At 36.4% G+C, this 18,561-nt stretch overlaps 1 protein-coding gene across 3 annotated transcripts in view; it reads left to right on the forward strand.

The window, feature by feature from the left end:
• Positions 1 to 18,561, forward strand: part of LOC145684458 (autophagy-related protein 16-1-like) — a 483,875-nt gene that overhangs the window by 29,635 nt on the left and 435,679 nt on the right. The window contains exon 2 of one of the 3 annotated variants that reach the window (XM_081756871.1): positions 14,767 to 14,873. The exons of 1 other annotated variant lie outside the window; for it this stretch is intronic. The gene's annotated coding sequence lies outside the window, so the exon portion shown is untranslated. Of the gene's footprint in view, positions 1 to 14,766; positions 14,874 to 18,561 lie in introns of those variants that run through there. One more of the 3 variants, XM_081756873.1, reaches the window with a different exon arrangement.

Genomic DNA, 18,561 nt, shown 5'->3' on the forward strand with positions numbered 1-18,561 from the left:
CCTATGGCTTAATGACCACTACCGAAAACTTTTATTTTTTACCTTGTTTTTTCAAGATATTTTATTTTTCGCTGGAACTAATTGCATATTTTAGGACCCATGCACACTTTTGTTTCTCGTAAAAGGTTTCTTTTGGCATTTATACAAGAAATAGCATTTAAAAACCTTCAGAAATGAGAACCATACAAGATCTTCCTTTTTATGAACGAAAAGAAAATGTTAAGAAGCAAATGAATGGAATGAGCCTGCCTTACAAAAAATGCCTTGGCTTTGTTCATTATGTTGTTTAGACTTGCTTTTTTTTCTTTAAAAGAAAAAAACGCGAATTCCATTTGGTCGCTAAATAAATTCCTTTTGTGTTGTCTATTGTCTCCATCTGTTGTCGAGGTCTTTTGGTCAACAGGTAAAGGTCAGGGGCCACCCATTTCTTATGTTGTCTGAGTGACCCTGTCTGATGCACTCGTGATCTTCCCACATTGTTTGGTCTCCTTTTGTTATCCAATCGACAGATATCTGCGTTGTCACGCTTTTGTCATTCTGTGCATTCTGCGACAGTTACAAGCATTCAGCGATCCCGCCTAGCTTTTTGGATAAGTCGTGCACCAAAGTCAGTTTGACTCAATTAAGCATGTCGTTTAATGAACGAGTTGCATTCCCTTACATTCTAGAGGAAATGTACGTTTTTCGTCTGTATATTTGGCATTTCTGAAAACCTTTTGATATTATCAAGACGTTTGTTGCAGAAATAAGTGATATACGAAATAAAAGCAACAAGTGCATGACATAAAAATTGTAGTCTGCTGTGAAATAAATCTTGTCGTTTATTTGTCTAAATGCATAAGACAACAACAAAACGCAGACGATACTAATGCTGTAATGCGATTAGAAGCGATCTTTTTTCTTTTTTTAGATTTCCGAACAGTGCCGTAACTTGGAACTTTTCCTGAAGGGACAAGCATTAATATTTTTGGACCTCCTAGAAAAATATAAAATATGAAATTTGGACTCCTAGAATTTAAAACCATAGTAAACATTCTTATTAATTCTAGGGTACCCAGTTGATGTTTCATTGACGTAGGGTTCAGACTCATTCTTGCTTCATCTTATGCAAGTATGTTTTGTTGAAATGAAGGGGCAACAACAGCATCTTAAATTATTTACAGTTTGTTTGGCTCCCGTCAAAGAGGCTTTGTAGTGGACAAACAACGTGTGTGTGGGTTTGCTTGGGATTCTCCCGTTTCATTCCACTTTCATAATTCCAATATTATCATCCATCTCATCATCATCGTCTTCCTTAGCCTCGGTGGATAATGGTGGAACGTAGAAAAAGGTCCTTTCGAAAAGGTATGAAGGCCTATTCGGTACTTCAGAAGTTAAATTCAGGGGCACAATATTTGACAAACCTGAAATCTTTAGTAAATTGAGGGGATAATATGTAACAGCTTAAAGCTTTACTCAATTGAGTGAACAATATTTGACACAACTTAAAGCCTTAATAAATTAAGGTTACAACATTTGACACAACTTAAAGCCTTTATAAATTGAGGGGACAATATTTCACACAACTTAGAGCCTTAATAAATTGAGGAGACAGTATTTGACACAACTTAGGGCCTCAATAAATTGAAGAGACAATATTTGACACAACTTAGAGCCTTAATAAATTGAAGGGACAGTATTTGACACAACTTAGAGCCTTAATAAATTGAAGGGACAGTGTTTGACACAACTTAGAGCCTTAATAAATTGAAGAGACAATATTTGACACAACTTAGGGCCTTAATAAATTGAGAGGACAGTATTTGACACAACTTAGGGCCTCAATAAATTGAAGAGACAATATTTGACACAACTTAGAGCCTTAATAAATTGAAGGGACAATATTTGACACAACTTAGAGCCTTAATAAATTGAAGGGACAATATTTGACACGACTTAGAGCCTTAATAAATTGAAGGGACAATATTTGACACAACTTAGAGCCTTAATAAATTGAGGGGACAGTATTTGACACAACTTAAAGCCTTAATAAATTGAAGGGACAATATTTAACACAACTTAGAGCCTTAATAAATTGAAGGGACAATATTTGACACAACGTAGAGCCTTAATAAATTGAAGGGACAATATTTGACACAACTTAGAGCCTTAATAAATTGAGGGGACAATATTTGACACAACTTAGAGCCTTAATAAATTGAGGGGACAATATTTGACACAACGTAGAGCCTTAATAAATTGAGGGGACAATATTTGACACAACTTATAGCCTTAATAAATTGAGAGGACAGTATTTGACACAACTTAAAGCCTTGATAAATTGAGGGAGCAATATGTGACAGAACGTAGAGCCTTAATAAATTAAGGGGATAATATTTGACAAAACTTATTGTCTGGAAGCGTTGTGTTGAAATGGTACAGTTTGTAATTGAATGCCGAATCTTTATTGTAGAATTGTGCATATAAAGACAGGCTCCATTAAAAAGAATACATAAATATTTGTGACGAAATACCCTGATATGAAGCCTCCAACAACTAGTATACTTCAAGATCTGTACAAGAAATGGAGGACTACAGGACGCGTTATAAATGTAATGGAGAATAAGCGTCCGACAGCACAGACTTCGGTGATAATAAACAGAATTAGCAGTGACATATTGAGAATCCCCAAGAAATCGATAAGGAGATTATCTCAACAGGTTGGTTAGTTGGTGTATCCCCAACAGGATGCCATCATGTGCTAAAAGAGTTCCATTTCTACATTTACATAAGAAGTGATATAAAATGTGTCTTGCGTGAAAGGCAGATAAATAGTGAATTGTACCGGTTTTATATGGGACAACCTGTACATTAGTATTGTGATTTTAGAGTAATTGAAGGGAGCGCAGTGGCTGAGTGGTAGAGCGTTCACCTTCGGTGTTTGGGGTCCCTGGTTCGATCCCGGCTCGCGCCGTGTGGACTTTGTGGTGGACAAACACCGTGCTCGTAGGTTTTCTCGGATTCTCCCGTTTTCTCCCACTTTCTTCATTCCACCATTTCATTCATTTTTCATCATCACCGTCTCTTTTAGCCTAACCGGCATAACGTGGGACGTAAAACTCAAAGATTTCATTTCATTTCATTTAGAGTAATTGGGTGAATACTCTTCCACCGGTTAACCTAAACACAAAAATTCTTGCATTTGTTATTGCATATTGTGGTCCTTGAATGGCTGGTATGATTCGACCATTCATAAGCACACAAGAATTGAAGAAATACGAATTTACCCATAAGAAGAAGAAAAGAAAAAAAAAGAGAACGGACTCGAAGAAGACATAAAAGTAACTTTCGGAAGACTCCAATCGGCAACAACTAAATTCGAAAGAACGCATACACCCCACTTACGTTAATGCTGTTTATACTAGTCACTGTTATGTTGAACAGTGTCACTGCTCAAAAATTATAATTGCATAAGAAACTGAAAAGAAAAGAGTGCTTAAAATTGCATTTTAAAAAAGAAGAAAAATTGATAGGGTAATTGAATGATATTGCTTTATTAACGAAATTTTTTAGAGAAAGTGCAATTACGAGGACAGTTTGTAGGGGCAGAATGAAAGAAAAATAGGATTAAAATTTAAAGCAGTGGATGATTTTATTGAGATTGAGAGCTAAAGATGTTACAAATATTAGAAAAGTGATCCCCTTGTACTTAATGGTTTTCGTATCTTAGTCCGATATCTTCTTTTCATACCACAAAAAAATCTTTTTTACTGCATTTTCTCTAAAATGTTCTTAATCAAGCAATGACACTTGAATTATCTCATTAAAGAATAAGAATTATTTTCAAAAAGTTTTTTCCGGTTATTTTTAGAGTCTTTGTCCAATATTTTTAATTACATTGTGAAAGGCAATAGTCTTTTCCCTCTTACTGTGAAGAGAAAAATGGTCAAACCTTTTGATGTGAAATCTACAGAGCGCCTATTCGTCTGCAACCATCGACTCACATGTGAATGTTGAGTTGTATAAGCACCAGGCGGTCGATATTTGTTTCTAAGTGATAAATTTGATTTTTTAATGAAACGATAGGCTAGAGTGAAACTTACATGAAAATATTATATTGTAGTGGTGTTCACACATCTGTACAAGGTTTCAGAGCTCTAGATAATATGGAAGTGTCTTGACATTTAAGGTGCAAGATTTGATTCAAACAAACGGAAAATTTACTTAATAAAAAGTATTGTAAAAGAGCATTGTAACTAAGGTCCAAGTTTAAATATTCAATTCTTAGGAAGTGTGGTATATCGGAAAAATAAAATATTAAAGACAAATCTCAGGTTAAGAAATGGATGTGAATGGCCCAGCGGTATAACTGCTGGCTCACCTCTAACGCGAGGAAGTCTCTGGTTTGATCCCTGGCCATACGTAGTGGTGAATCTAGCCCGGGGCCGAGGAACCTAGGCTCTCCCCCAGTTTTTCGAGTTACAAAAATAATTTAAGCTATTATTAATATATTTTTGAAAGTTTATATTAAACTCATTGTATATTTATCATAGTCTGGGTTCTGGCTGCGTCGCCCCCAGGTTTTACTTCTAGATCCGCCATTGACCATACAAATTTGTGGTTTGTTTGGTGTTTTTCTTCCAGGCATACTTTTAAGGAGCTAAGAAAAATGTGCTCTTTCCAGTATAACAAAATTGTGCTCCAGTGCACAGTGGCGGTTCTAGGCCGGGGGGCTAGGCCCCCTTAGTTTTTGGAGTGACAAAATAATTTAAGCTGTTATTTATATATTTTTGAAAGTTTATACTAAACTCATGATACACCTGTCATATTCGGGGTTCTGGTGCCCCCCCCCAGATACATATTTCCTTCTAGACCCGCCTCTGCCTGTGCGTCCCCTCACATTTCGATTTTGCTCCCTTACCCAGGACAAAATTTTCTGGAAGAAATCCTGGTGGTGGGCAACAGGGCCATGCCGTGAGGGGGCGAGCGGGACGACGGCCCCGGGCGCCGAAGTAAGGGGGGCGAAAAAATCGGGAGAGAAAAGGAGAAAAAGATAGGAAAAAATACTTGGAATGTATGTATGGGGGCGCCGCCGTATACTCTCGTCCTGGGCGCTGATTTTCCATGGCACGGCACTGGTGGGCAACATGGATTTTCTCGGTGTTTTCCCATTTCCTCCAACTTTTTCATTGCACCAATTCTTCCTTCGTCATATCGGTTTCCTTTAGCCCACGGATGCAAATAAGCAACGAAATTTTACTCGCCCAAGGAATAAGCTACTAGCCCACATTCTACAATAGAAATCATTTACTTGCCTTCGTTATGATATTAAATACTCGCCCGCACCGACGAACCACTCGCCCCGGGGGAGTGGTTATTTGCATCCCTGCTTTAACCTAAAGGGCATAAGTGTGTGGGACGTAAAACTACAAAATGAAATGAAGTGAAATCTCCGCGCTACGTTCCACGTTTATGTCCTTTGCGCTAAGGGAGATCATGATTATGGCAAGTGAATGATGATGGAAGAATTCGTGGAATAAGAATGTTGGAGGAAAGTGGGAGTATCCACCCCCAAAAGCCAACTGACGCGATGTTGTCCACCACAAACTTACTTGGCCGGGGTTCGAACCAGGGATCCCAGGCACCAGAAGTAAGCGCTCTACCACTGAGCCAGCTTGTCCCCACGTAAAACTTCATTTCGTCACGTCCTCTAAATTTAGGTACAATTGACAACTAATTTACCGAGCGAAGTAGCTCAAGTGGTAGAGCGTTGGCTTCGCATTCGGGAGGTCGCGGGTTCGAATCCCGCTGCCGACCATCCTGACTGGGGTTTTCCTCAGTTCAACCAGGCAAATGCCGGGGGTGGTACCGGTACCTACTTAACACGCCCTGGCCGACACCTTCCCAAATCCTTTCCATTGTTATTGTTGTTGTTCTTGTTAGATATCCAGTATAAAATGGCCTCTGAGCTGTATCTGGTGGTTGTTAAATAAAGATAGCCTATTCTTATGAGTTACAGTAGATCACAAAATGAAGAAAGGAAAAAAAAGTAACATAAAATCCATATTTTTTTTGTTGTTGTTCTTAGAACTTGCTGCTCCGTTATCATGTCACCAGGTCTGTTGTTGTTTGAGTCAGCGTCTCCTGTCCTTTGTTTCAAATCACAGAAATACCTGGGTGTCATCTGTCACCTTGTTGACCTTTCTGCTTCTTTCGATCTCCATGAACCGTTGGAAAGTCATCATAACAAGCAGTTACATGGTTTGAGCTCTTTGGAATAATCATAACTTATTTCCTGTCAAACACAAGATCATTTCACCAACGGATACCTAAACATTAGATGATTGCCGTCCAAACCGTGTCTGGAGGACTTGATGTTCTTTCCTCAATAAACTTGAGTATATATATACAATATATAACTACAATATATTCGCTATTTTTCCACGTGTAGTTTATGCATGATTTGATTTGGAGACGCTGTCCATATAAATCTAAAATAGCGGAAATGGCGGTCTCGGGGTCAGTGCGGTAGTTGGCCAATGTTATGACCGCCGTGGTATATGTCTAATGCGTATTCACCATTCATATACTGTGTATTGGTTGAGGAATTTGTGTTGTTGTTGTGTTCAGTAGTGTAACGGGATTTTATGTGGGTTTGGTCTGTGTCTTAAGGTTACTTGACAATGTCCAGTGCTGAGCAGGAGGCTCTGTGATGGACTTTTTTTTTTTTAACTCGATGGACGTCGTACTTGTATTACTGACCTTTCGCCTGCCTGCCTGCCTACCTGGCTATGCAAAGCCACAGATCCATTGTGTTCTTTGGCAGGATGCTCAAGACCTAATATTTTCCAGAGATAATGAAGAATATTTTCTTCTTCTTTTTTTTTTATGGTTGTTCTCTTGAGATGTGCTGTCGTGTTATTACCGTAGTATGTAGGTCATCCTAATGAGTAAAGGAAATGAGTTCATTATCTCTGTGTAAACTGTTATTTTTCAAAAAAATAAAACAAAAAATGTTCATTTCACTTATTTGGTAACTCTGTTAGATATGATGATGTAACCAATAATAATTAGCCGGTATTTTTGAGAAGTATTTTTTATTCGTGGACATGAATATATTTACCGTCGCATTGTGCATACGTGCTCTTTAAAGAAGCATAAGATTTAAATAAGGTTTCGTAACGGTATACATATAACAAAAATATGTTTAAAACTATTGTTTGTGCAGAGATGAGATGCATTTTTCGGGTGAAAAACATTTTTTTTCTTTCTTGAAGATTTGAACTCAGGGGAGGGGACACGATGGCTTAGTGGTAGAGTGCTTACTTCTAGTGCGGGGGGCCTTGGTTTGATTCCCAGCCAAGTAACGTTGTGGGGGACAACATCGTATGTGAGGGTTTTCTCGGGTTCTCCCGTTTCCTCCCACATTGTTATTCCATCAATAGTTCCCTCGTCATTCACTTGTCTTAATCATCCGAGCCTAAAGTGTATAATCATGGGACGTTAAAACGTAAAGATTTCATTTAATTTTTTTTTTTGAACTCAAACACACGTCACTTTCAATAAAATTAAGAAAGATCATTCGTGCTTTTATCGAATTGAAATGCGTTATTGATACATTAGCAACATGTTTCCAATATGTTATAAGTTACATTTTATGAAGGGAAAAATAAAATGTATCAAGTGGTAGAGATGCAAAAAAGCCGGCTTTTTTGAATCGATGGTTTTTTTCACATAAAAAGCCGGCTTTTTTGGGAAAAAAACGAGAATTTTGGAAATTTTGGCTTTTTTCAACTTCATGATTTTTCTATCTAACTAGCTTTCTTATAGTATATTCTATAGTTAGATAAGAATTCCATGACCTGAATGTGATATTTCGCTCTGAAATTCACCATCAAGATGGATGGAGCACATGTTTTACGAATTAAAGCTAACATGAAGAATGTAGTATTTGAGGGTAATTTTAGAGGCTATTTAACTTTATTTTAACTTTTGAGTTATCGACATCTTTTTTCTTCTCTAGTTTGTCATCCGTGTTTCATTTCTAAGAGCTTTTAGTACTCTAGCTTCTAGCGCAAAAGTTAAACTTGCCCGTTTTTCTATTTATCCGTCAAAGCGTACGTTTTTCAATATATCCGTCAAACCGTACTTCCACATTTCTGTTATACTGTAGCTGTGAAGTGATTTAGCAATAATTTTCCGGACACAACCTTGAATACCAATTTATACAAATAATCAGTAGCGGATTTAGAAAAGTACTTTAGGGGGTTTTTTTCTGATTGTTTCGTTTCCTAAAAAGTCCTAATTTTATTTGGGAAGTGCTTGAAGTTTATGAGTACAGGCATAACTAATGTTTCGTTTCGTTTATATGTTTAGCAATAATCTTCCGGATACAACTTTAAAAATCATTTTATACTGAGAATCAGTGGCGGATTTAGAAAAGTATTTTGGGAAGGGTTTCTTACTAATGTTTAGTTTTTTTAAACATTCGTAATTTTTATTTGACGGGAGCTTAAAGTTTATGAGTAAAGGCATAAATAATAGATATTTCGTTTGTTGCAGACATTCCGTAACTTTGGGGAACGGGCTTCAGTCCGAAAGACCGCCCCCCTAACCTTCGCAAAACCGTCACTGCTGGTAATTAGTAATAATAACGATTTAAAAACAATAAAAAAGGAAGTCGTCCAACTCACAGTACACGCACTATTTCTACATTCACAGATGGAATGAAGAAAAGCTTTGTCAGAATGGTCGAATGCTGGTTGAATCCCGGACTTCCCGATAGAAGCGCAAAAGCTAATCACTCAGTCATGTTTGTTGTGCAGTTGTATTTAGCTTAACTTAAATATATTCCGTAGTTTTTTTTTGGGGGGGGAGTTCCGTAATGATATGTTGAATCCCTCTTGTTAAAAATTCAGAAAACTTGAGGATTGGGTAAACTGTGATGGTGGTTCTATAAAACTTAACTGTAGAATTTCAAGAATATACAGAACCAAAAGCTCTAGATGTGCAGCCTTTAAGTGTATCATATAAATCTAAGTATTTCTCTTATGTTTTATTTTAATTTTATTTTGTTTCAAAAAGAGGGTATGGAATATTTTGAAGTAAAAATACTACATACTATTTTGCTAGTTATTTGTGTATTCTTTAAAAAGAAGTGTTTACTTTTAGGGCTTGCTGATTTACACCAACTTTTTTTTTTTTTAATAAGTGGTTTAAACCACAAAAATAAAAAGAATGAAAAATGCGAATCGTGTGAACTTCATGGTAACGTTTCCAGATATCAAACTACCTGCAATAGTTTTATTTCCCTTTCACCTTTTAATCAAGGTGTCCCATGTTCAATTCTCGGTCGAACCACAATCCTTCTTTCATGCGTAACCCAAGTAGAGGTTCGGATGTCAGTTTAAGCGAAAGTCTTCTCCTTGATAACCTCGGTATTTCGTAAGGATGTTAAGCCTAAATATACGAAACAAACCAAATTGTATATTTCTACGTGCCTAAATGCGTGTTGTTTTATAAAGAAGCCAATATTGCTTAAATATATTGATAGAAATTGGCAAAATTTATCGATTGCCTACGTAGCTTCCAACATTAGCTTGGATTGGACTTTCAATGATATCTACGTACCGGTACTAAATTTGTAATTTAATACCTCAGTTTTAGCGTACTGATTATGGTACGTTGACCTTTAAATTTTACATGCAAAGCAATAACAGGATTTTCCCGTTTTTGTCTTACATTTCAAGTAATGACGGGATTTTCCCAATGGCTAGGGCGGGAGATTCTCAACTTAAGAAATTTACTGACCGCACTTCTTTAAGCTTATGGGAGTTCTTCCGGCATAACCCCGCTGTTGCATAATAACATCAAGCGAAACAAACTTAGGCTATTTCTGTGAATATGTAATATAAATACATAAAGCAAAAAATCTAAGTCAAAAAAGCCTGGTTTAAACCAAAAAAGCCTGGTTTAAACATCCTCCAAAAAACGGGTTTTTGGCATTTTCAAAAACAACCACGGTTCTTGCCAACTCTGCTTACTTTTGTATATAGGAGGTTAAAAAATTCTTATTATATACATTGGTTAATCCTGTGGAATTCATAATGTAAATATGTTGAAGAAAAATTGTTTGAAATATTTCTTCGAAATTCATAGTTTATTTTCGATGTTTTATATTATTATCAGCATCAACCACTAATTAAATGATTTTTTGTGTTATAGAGAAACGATACAAAGTCTGTTTTATCAATTTAAAGCAGTCTTTTGAAAAAAGCCCAAAATTTCCGAAGCAAAAAAGCAAAGCAGAAAAAACCGAGTTTTTTTCCAAAAAAGCCGGTTTTTTTCCGAGCCCTTGCATCTCTATCAAGTGGACACTTTCAGATTTTAAATACATACATTAATGTGTCTACTTCTTTTAGATTGACACGTTTTGTTACATCCCTTCTGAATGGTCATTGTCGCCTGCTGTTGGTTAGAGAGTAAGGGTAAAATGAGACGAGCCTACAGTGCGTTTCGACCGACAAATAGTGGTCTCAATCCCATCTAGGTTTCAGTCGACAATTATTGGTGTCAGTTTCATCTGATTTTCAGTCGACAAGTAGTGGTTTCAATTTCGTCTGAGTTGCAATCGACAATTAGTGGTAATCTCGTCTTGAGTAGAAAATCTTTGTCCCGGTGTCATCTCGATCAAGATATGATTGACTCTATCTCGGTCTCGGTGAGCAAATCTGGATTTCGTGAGCTCCTTCGTGGCTATGGGATAGCATATGAGCCTTTAGCGAGGAAGATCCGGATTGGATTCCCAGTTGGAGCTCATGTCTTCGGATTCCACGTTGAGCCTTATGTCCGCAAGGAAAGTAAAAGTCTGACTCAGAATAGGAACGTATGGAAACCTACATCTAAAGCATCAATTGATACGAAATGTAAGGAAGACGAACTACAAGGAAAATAAGAGTCTGATTCAGGATACGAACGTGGAATCTTTACCTAAAGAATCAATTATAGCGAAATATGAAGAAGAACTACAAGGGAAGTAAAACTCAGAACAAGAACGTATGAAAACTTGCATCGAACGAATCAAGAAATTGGTAACTCAGGAAAGTATTCTAATATAGCTACAGAATTTTTGCGAAGTTTATTGAATCCTTTGTTCAGTACAGTTATCACTAGTACAAGAAATTGATTTCAATAATAATAATAATAATAATAATAATAATAATAATAATAATAATAATAATAATAATAATAATAATAATAATAATAATAAATTGAAAAATGTTCCTCTGGTAATTTTCATTCCGGTCCAGCATTAAATAAATAAAGACCAGAGATATAACTTCCCTGAAGGAATCAATTTCAAAATGCGTGCGAACTGACTTTGCTTAACAATCGTTGCATGCGAATTGAAAGTAATAAGGCAAAATGTATATAGAAAAGGTATTGATAGCATTTTCATGTAACTTTCTAAATGTAATTGCATACTTCAGGAAGAAAAAAAATCTTTTATAATTGAATCATCACATTGATAACTTTATTTTATTATAGTCAAGTGCGATGGAGGAGGGGATATTGTGAAAATTCTTCTTCATTTAATAATACATTTATCGATTGTTCATGTCGTTAATATTTAACTCACTGTAATCTATTTCAATACCTTTAACCCAATATGTTGTAAAGGCAAGATAATTGGTGGGGAAGGGCAAATTCTGTACGAAATGGTCTTGCATGGTGATCTGTGCACTTGTCAGTTGCGATAAACTAAATCCCGACGTACAGTTGGATCCCATGTAAATCGGTCATTTTAGTTGTTCAGTTAATTCAGAGTTTAACTTCCATTCTGTGTCGAAGCTATGTAAGATATGGAACTATATCTTAATCGTGAAATCAGTAGAGTCTGTCTTTCATAAGGTTGTAAAGCGAAATTAACAAAGCAATCCGTTCATACTAAGACATTATTTCTTAACCTATAGTATGCAAACCACTGGTAGGTGATACGCGCTTTTTCTGTAAAGTTGTGCGAAAATATTACTTTGCTTAGAAGGGCCGCGGTGGCTCAGTGGTAGAGCGTTCACCTCTGGTGCTTGGGGTCCCGGGTTCGATCCCAGCCCCCACCAAGTGAACTTTGTGGTGGACAAACACCGTGTGCGTGGGTTTTCTCGGGGTTCTTCCGTTTCCTCCCACATTCTTCATTTCACCATTTTCATTCATTACTCATCATCACCGTCTCCTTTAGCCTCACTGGCATAACCGTGGGACGTAAAACTCAAAGATTTCATTTTCATTTCATTACTTTGCTTATATATATATATATCCGAACTGAAGTCCAAGCAATTTCTCCGTTAAATGCGTTCCGTTCCGTTCCGTTCCGTGGATTTAACATATTTCTGATTGGCAAAGGCAAATACATATCCAATGACCTCAGATAAAGCTATAAAATTTCCATTGGTCTTGTCTGTTACTTATTTTGGTGAATGTGATTTTTCAAGTACTGGAATAGATTGAATAATGAACCCGATTTAAGATTAAAATTAAATAAACTGAAACCAGACACTAAGAAACAGTATCTACCTGAACAAGCACAACCTCCAAGCTGAAGAAATATTATGAAATCTGTAATGTTTCTTTTTAACATTTGTTACTTATCCTAACTGTAAGTTTATTTCAGAACTGAATTAGCTTAATCAGAAATGGGCATACATTTAACGTTATTTTATTTTTTAAACTGATATATTTTAATAAAAAACATTAAACAGACTCAGAGAATAGTTGATTTTTCAGTATATATATCTGCATTAATAAAGAAAAAACTATAATTTAATTACTTAGTTACAAAATTCGGTACCAAATCGGAGCCCTCGTCAATAGTAGGGTATTCTTCATAACCTCGGTCCTTGCATAAGAAAAGCAAAATAAATTTTCGAATCAAAGTGAAATGAAAAAAATGAAATCTTTGAGTTTTACGTCCCACGATTATGTCGGTTAGGCTAAAGGAGACAGTGATTATGAGAAATGAATGAAATGGTGGAATGAAGAAAGTGGGAGGAAACGGGAGAACCCCGAGAAAACCCACGCACACGGTGTTTGTCCACCAGAAAGTTCACTTGGCGGGGGCTGGGATCGAACCCGGAACCCTAAGCACCAGAGGTGAACGCTCTACCACTGAGCCACCGCGGCCCCTAATTTTCGAATCATTTTTCATTAATAGTTCTCGTAAGTATCGTAAACAAGTTATATTTTTAATATCTCTCTCTTACTTCTATAGGCGATAGAAACGCTTTGTTTCAGTTAGCATTAATTTGGCTTTTTTTTTTTTTTTTTTTTTTTTAAAAAAAAAGACTTTCATTCTCCAATAGAAAGGGCGAACCATAGTTAATTACAACTTCTATATAGCCAATCATGTTTACTGTTATTCGGTGTTCTTCACAGGTTTTCATGATGTTTTCTAACCTCTCATTCATATTCTGTTCAGATTCAGCAGCAAGAGTCATATCATATGTAATATTTCTATTATTTACCAAAGTAATGTTGTCCCTATGTAGACCTTTCTTCATTATAGATTGATTGTTAAAAGATTTGTAGATAAGACCGAGGCCTAATAATAATTTTAGGGAAAAAAATAAAGAGCTTCGAGACGATTTCCAAAAGTTTTCGTCCTGACATTCAAATATCGCGCCACTGATGATAAGCTTACTGAAGTATTACGCCACTGGTAATAACTAGGGATGGGCAAAACCGGTTTTTATAAAAACCGAAAACCGGTTTTCTCCAAAACCGGTTCGGTTTTCACCGAAACTGGTTCGGTGAAAAATTTTCGAAAACACACAAAACTATTTCTGTGGAAATGGATTCGGTTTCCGGAGAACAACGAAACACCATTCTGGTCAAAATAGAACAAATTTTGTAAAAAAAAAAAAAAAAAAAAAAAAAAAAAAAAAAAAACCGAAATCGGATCAGGTGAAAAATCGAACCGGATTTGGAGAAAACCGATAACAAGTTTCGGAGAAAACCGAACCGGTTTTGGAGAAAACCGAAACCGGTTTCGGTGAGAAAGCGAAAAACCGTTTTTTGTGCCCACCTCACTAAAATATCGTTCCACTGGTAATAAGCCTACTGAAATATCACGCCAGTGCACTGGTAAAAAGCCGTTCATAACATTTAGTGCCATTTATGGAAGAAATAATGTATCAATTTCAATTGAGTAGTGCGTCAGTTCGTTAGAGGCAATCATTTAAATCAGACACTGTGGTTAAGCTCGCATCCTGCGTGACAGTGCTCCAGCCCACGCAGTTGTTTTTGCCAAGACTGTAGTGAGAAAAATTGTGGCTTCAAGGAGATTCTGTAAAATTTACAGCTCAGATTTAGCACCAACCAGTTTAGCCTGAGCAAGAACAACAGCGTGAATCGGAAAGATTTAGAAATACCCTCTACGTTTTTACTGGCAAAGATTTGTAGACCTGAATGTTATAGCAGTCTAACCAACATCCACATATCTAAGTCCACAACGTAAATAAAAGGGAAATTGCAAAGAAAATATCAACAGTGCAGCATACAAATTAAAATCGTTGCATTAGCTTTGTAAAATAATTTCTGATTAAAATAATTTACAGAAGAGAATGGAAAAGTTTAAGCGTGCGTTTCTCACTTTCAAATTACTATTATTATTGGTTTTACTGCATTGTACTCTGATCCACAACTGTGAATTGCTCTTGGGATATTACCAATTACTATTGAAACTTCTGAATATTTTTTTCCTGCTTGTAACATTTGTTTTCTTTATTCTTGCAGGTGAGTACTTTTCATAAGGTTTGAGGTCTGGGGAACATTTTGGCTGAACATTAACTTTGAAGTAGCAAGGGTGTTCCAAAACTCACCAGTCTGCAGTGTATACTTTGGTAAGTACGTACATACATTTTCTTCTTGGATTGTTAGAATAAGGAAAAATATAGTTCGATCGTGATAACTTGATCGCTAGCAGAATTTAAAATTAAAATAAGGTAAAATCTGTTACAGAAAGTAAAGAGGATCCACCCAGAGTTTCAAATTCGTCCGGTAGATGTCAACCATTGGAGAATGTTTGTCGCAATCTAATGGCGCGATGCGTAACCTATATCTATCTATAGTTGCACATCTTTGTATCAATAGGAGAATATGGGATATGGATAACCACCGTTACCTGTGATGATGGTAACGGGTTGACTGTTAACGAATAACAGCCGAGATAACTGCAATAAGAAAAGCTATATATCCTTTTATTATAGGCAACCGACATTTCTTTGCTAATGTGCAGGTTGCATAGAAGCTAGGGAATTTTGTATATTTTAAACACAATAAGGATATTCACCGTTATTCATGAAGATGATAACGGATTGACTTTAACTGTTAATGGCTAAGATAACTGCAATAAGAAAAGCTATATATCCTTTTATTATAGGCAACCAACATTTCTTTGCTAATGTGCAAATTGCATAGAAGCTAGGAAATATGATACTCGTATTTTAAACACGATATATATATTGCCATTGTTAACACCACCGTCACCCGTAAAGAAGTTAACGGTTTGACTGCATGAGGACCGAGATAATTTCTCTAGGTATCTGTTGCGATAAGACAAATTTTAAAAAATGGCTTTCATTTACGTAAATCACATTATACGTAAGGAACTCAGGCGAAGTAGTCGCTCTAGCTAACTATGACAAAAAGAACAGAGTTCAAAAGTTTGCTTCCGTTCCAAGAGTTACTATGCGAGGTAACGGACAAACGTAAATCACTTTTACCTTTAAGATGTTAAAGGATCCACTCTCATTAACGCAATGACCCGACATAATTGCTGTAGCTATCTGTTGCAAAAGACACAATTCCAAAATTCGCTTTTTTTCAGGAGTTAGCGTGTGAAATTCCGGATAAACATTATGTACTAACATTACAATCTTGCAAATCCGACTTCTAATAATAGGCCTATAACAAATCATTAGTCTAATGAACAAGAAATTAGATAGAGCTTATTTATTGTACATAAACTATATATATATATATATAAATGCAATATTGCTTTAGTATGCTTATTTTGACGGAACATGAAAAGCAAAACTTTCTGGCAATACAGCCAGCGAAAGAATATGGTCAGTCAATCAGTGTACGTTTGATGATGATAATCAAATGATTAAAAAAAAAAAAAACTAGTACTTCAAATTAATCATTTGTTGAGTGGGGCACGGTGGCTCAATGGTAAAGAGTGTGCCTCTGGTGCTTAGTGTCTGTGGGTTTTCTTGGGCTACTTCGGTTTCCTCCCACATCTCATTCCACCAATTTTACCATCATCTTTCCCTTGCCTTAATCATCGTCTCGCTTAGCCTAACGCGCATGATCATGGGACGTTAAACTGAAAGTTTTCGTTTTTGAAGAGGAAGAAAAGGGGGAAAGATTGATTGTCAAGAAATTAATCTATATATATAAAAGAGAACGTACAAATCCTTTGTCCGCTCATCACGCTAATACGGCTGAACCAATTTCGTTTATTTTTGGGGGGTTATTAGGATTTGGACCCTAGATGGTTTTTATCATATCACTTTAATTTTCAATTACCAGTGTCTTGAGATAATTGACCATTCAGGTGTCCATACGTACAAATCCTTTGTTATTAGTTCATCATAGGTAAAAATAAACGTATTTATATGCAACCTGCATGACCGTGTGACTCGGCGGGTTAACATAAATGACAGGCGCTATAATGTTAACATTTACTGCAATTTGAAAGCGAAAAAGTAAAAATTATCTAAGTAACAAAGTTTATTGCGTTCCGGGGTGACCGCAGCGAAGCGGGGCGGGTTAACATAAATGACAGGCGATATAATGTTAACATTTACTGCAATCTTCTATGGTTTTTATCATATCACTTGAAAGCGAAAAAGTAAAAATTATCTAAGTAACAAAGTTTATTGCGTTCCGGGGTGACCGCAGCGAAGCGGGGTGAACGCTGCTAGTATGTAACAAAAATGAAGTTCTGGTCGACGCAATTCATTAATGTTGTCAAGGGTATTGAATAAATAACAAAATTATTTTGAAAAATGAATTCCATTGTTATTGAAGTTCTGCTAGTGTAAAAAGTGACGAAGCAAGATGTTATACAGAAGTAATAGAAGATATTATACAGAAGTGGCAACACCGCAGCTCTCTCATTTGCTAACAGTGTTTAAAGGGAGCTCGAAGTTCTGTCTTCAATAGTCATAAACGCTGGCCCTTAGCATAGTTAACACCAAACGTCACTTGGTGAAGTTCAGAGAGTGAGTAATAAAAAGAAAGGATCACATCAGTGACGCAACTAAGGGGCAAACGGGGCTGCGCCGGATTGGGAGGGCGCAAAATTGGGCAAATATTTGGGGGAGTGTTTTGATTTTGTAGGTCAGAGTTCCCTAAGGCGAGTTCTTGCCCCGGGTGACAACTAACGTATTTCTGTCGCTGGGTAACATAGTGTGTTTTTTATATGTCAATAGTTGCACTTATTAGTAAACAAAGTGGTAGAACATCCCATTAATCCCATCCCATTGAATATACCATTAATCATTGTTAATCGGCATTAATAACTCAACCACCATATGGTTCATTAATTTTGTAAAAGTGTCATTCACCTACTACTGCCGGTAATGTATTCCAGTTCCGCGAAGTATTCAACGTAGACAGGGAGAGACCTGCTCTGTTGAGATTTCACAACACATTAGGACCACAAACAACCCGAATGACTACCGAACTGAAATCTTAATTTTGAAGAAAAGATTACCATAAGAGAAAAGGACCATTGATGCGCCAATAATTTTCAAGCAGACACTAATCAAATTGTCATTTGGAAACCTCAAACGGATTGCTAGGATGGAGGGATATACTTAGAAAGTTTCTTTTTTTCTTAATCTAAAAGCATTGTGGGAAATTCTAAGTGTCAGATGAACAGATTCCTGCACACAGCTTCTTTAGTATACCAGAAGAATACACGTGACTTGCCTCAGGTGAGGTTATATATATATATATATACCGGTATATATTGAAAGACACACTGCAGGCTTTACGCGCAATTACAGTGTCGTAAACTCATTTTTACACGCGTATGTATTTCTTTTCCTTTTGCATCTCTTTGCTCCATCAAATAGAGAAATATTAGGATTATATTTTACAATGTTGTTAAATGAAACATATCTCCACAGTGGCGGAACTAAAGGAGGACCTCAGGGGTCAGACTTGCCTAATCAAAACTTTTGCCACCTTGCGCAGTAGTGGTCATGTTGCTACTAATTAAAATATTGAAGAATGCAGTATGGTTTGATAATGTGCTATCAAACGTTCAAAACTATGTTTTTAAGTACACTGCCAACTATGTTAATCCCAAAAGTATCAACCTGTGAGATGAGCGTTAGAAAAAAAAATATGCGTCCGTAGTAGAATGTTCGTTATAAAGGTATATATATATCTTTTCTGTGAGAAAATGTTTCCACTTTGTTTAAATGAAGCAAAGAGAACGATCTATCGGATTTTACATTACCTGAAAACCCTTGAAAAACCTCAATTAATTCCGAAAACTACCGTGCAGCATAT

The sequence above is a fragment of the Thermobia domestica genome, chromosome 4 (genome assembly GCF_964235325.1).
Source record: "Thermobia domestica chromosome 4, izTheDome1.hap1.1, whole genome shotgun sequence".
NCBI classification, from domain to species: Eukaryota; Metazoa; Arthropoda; class Insecta; order Zygentoma; family Lepismatidae; genus Thermobia; species Thermobia domestica.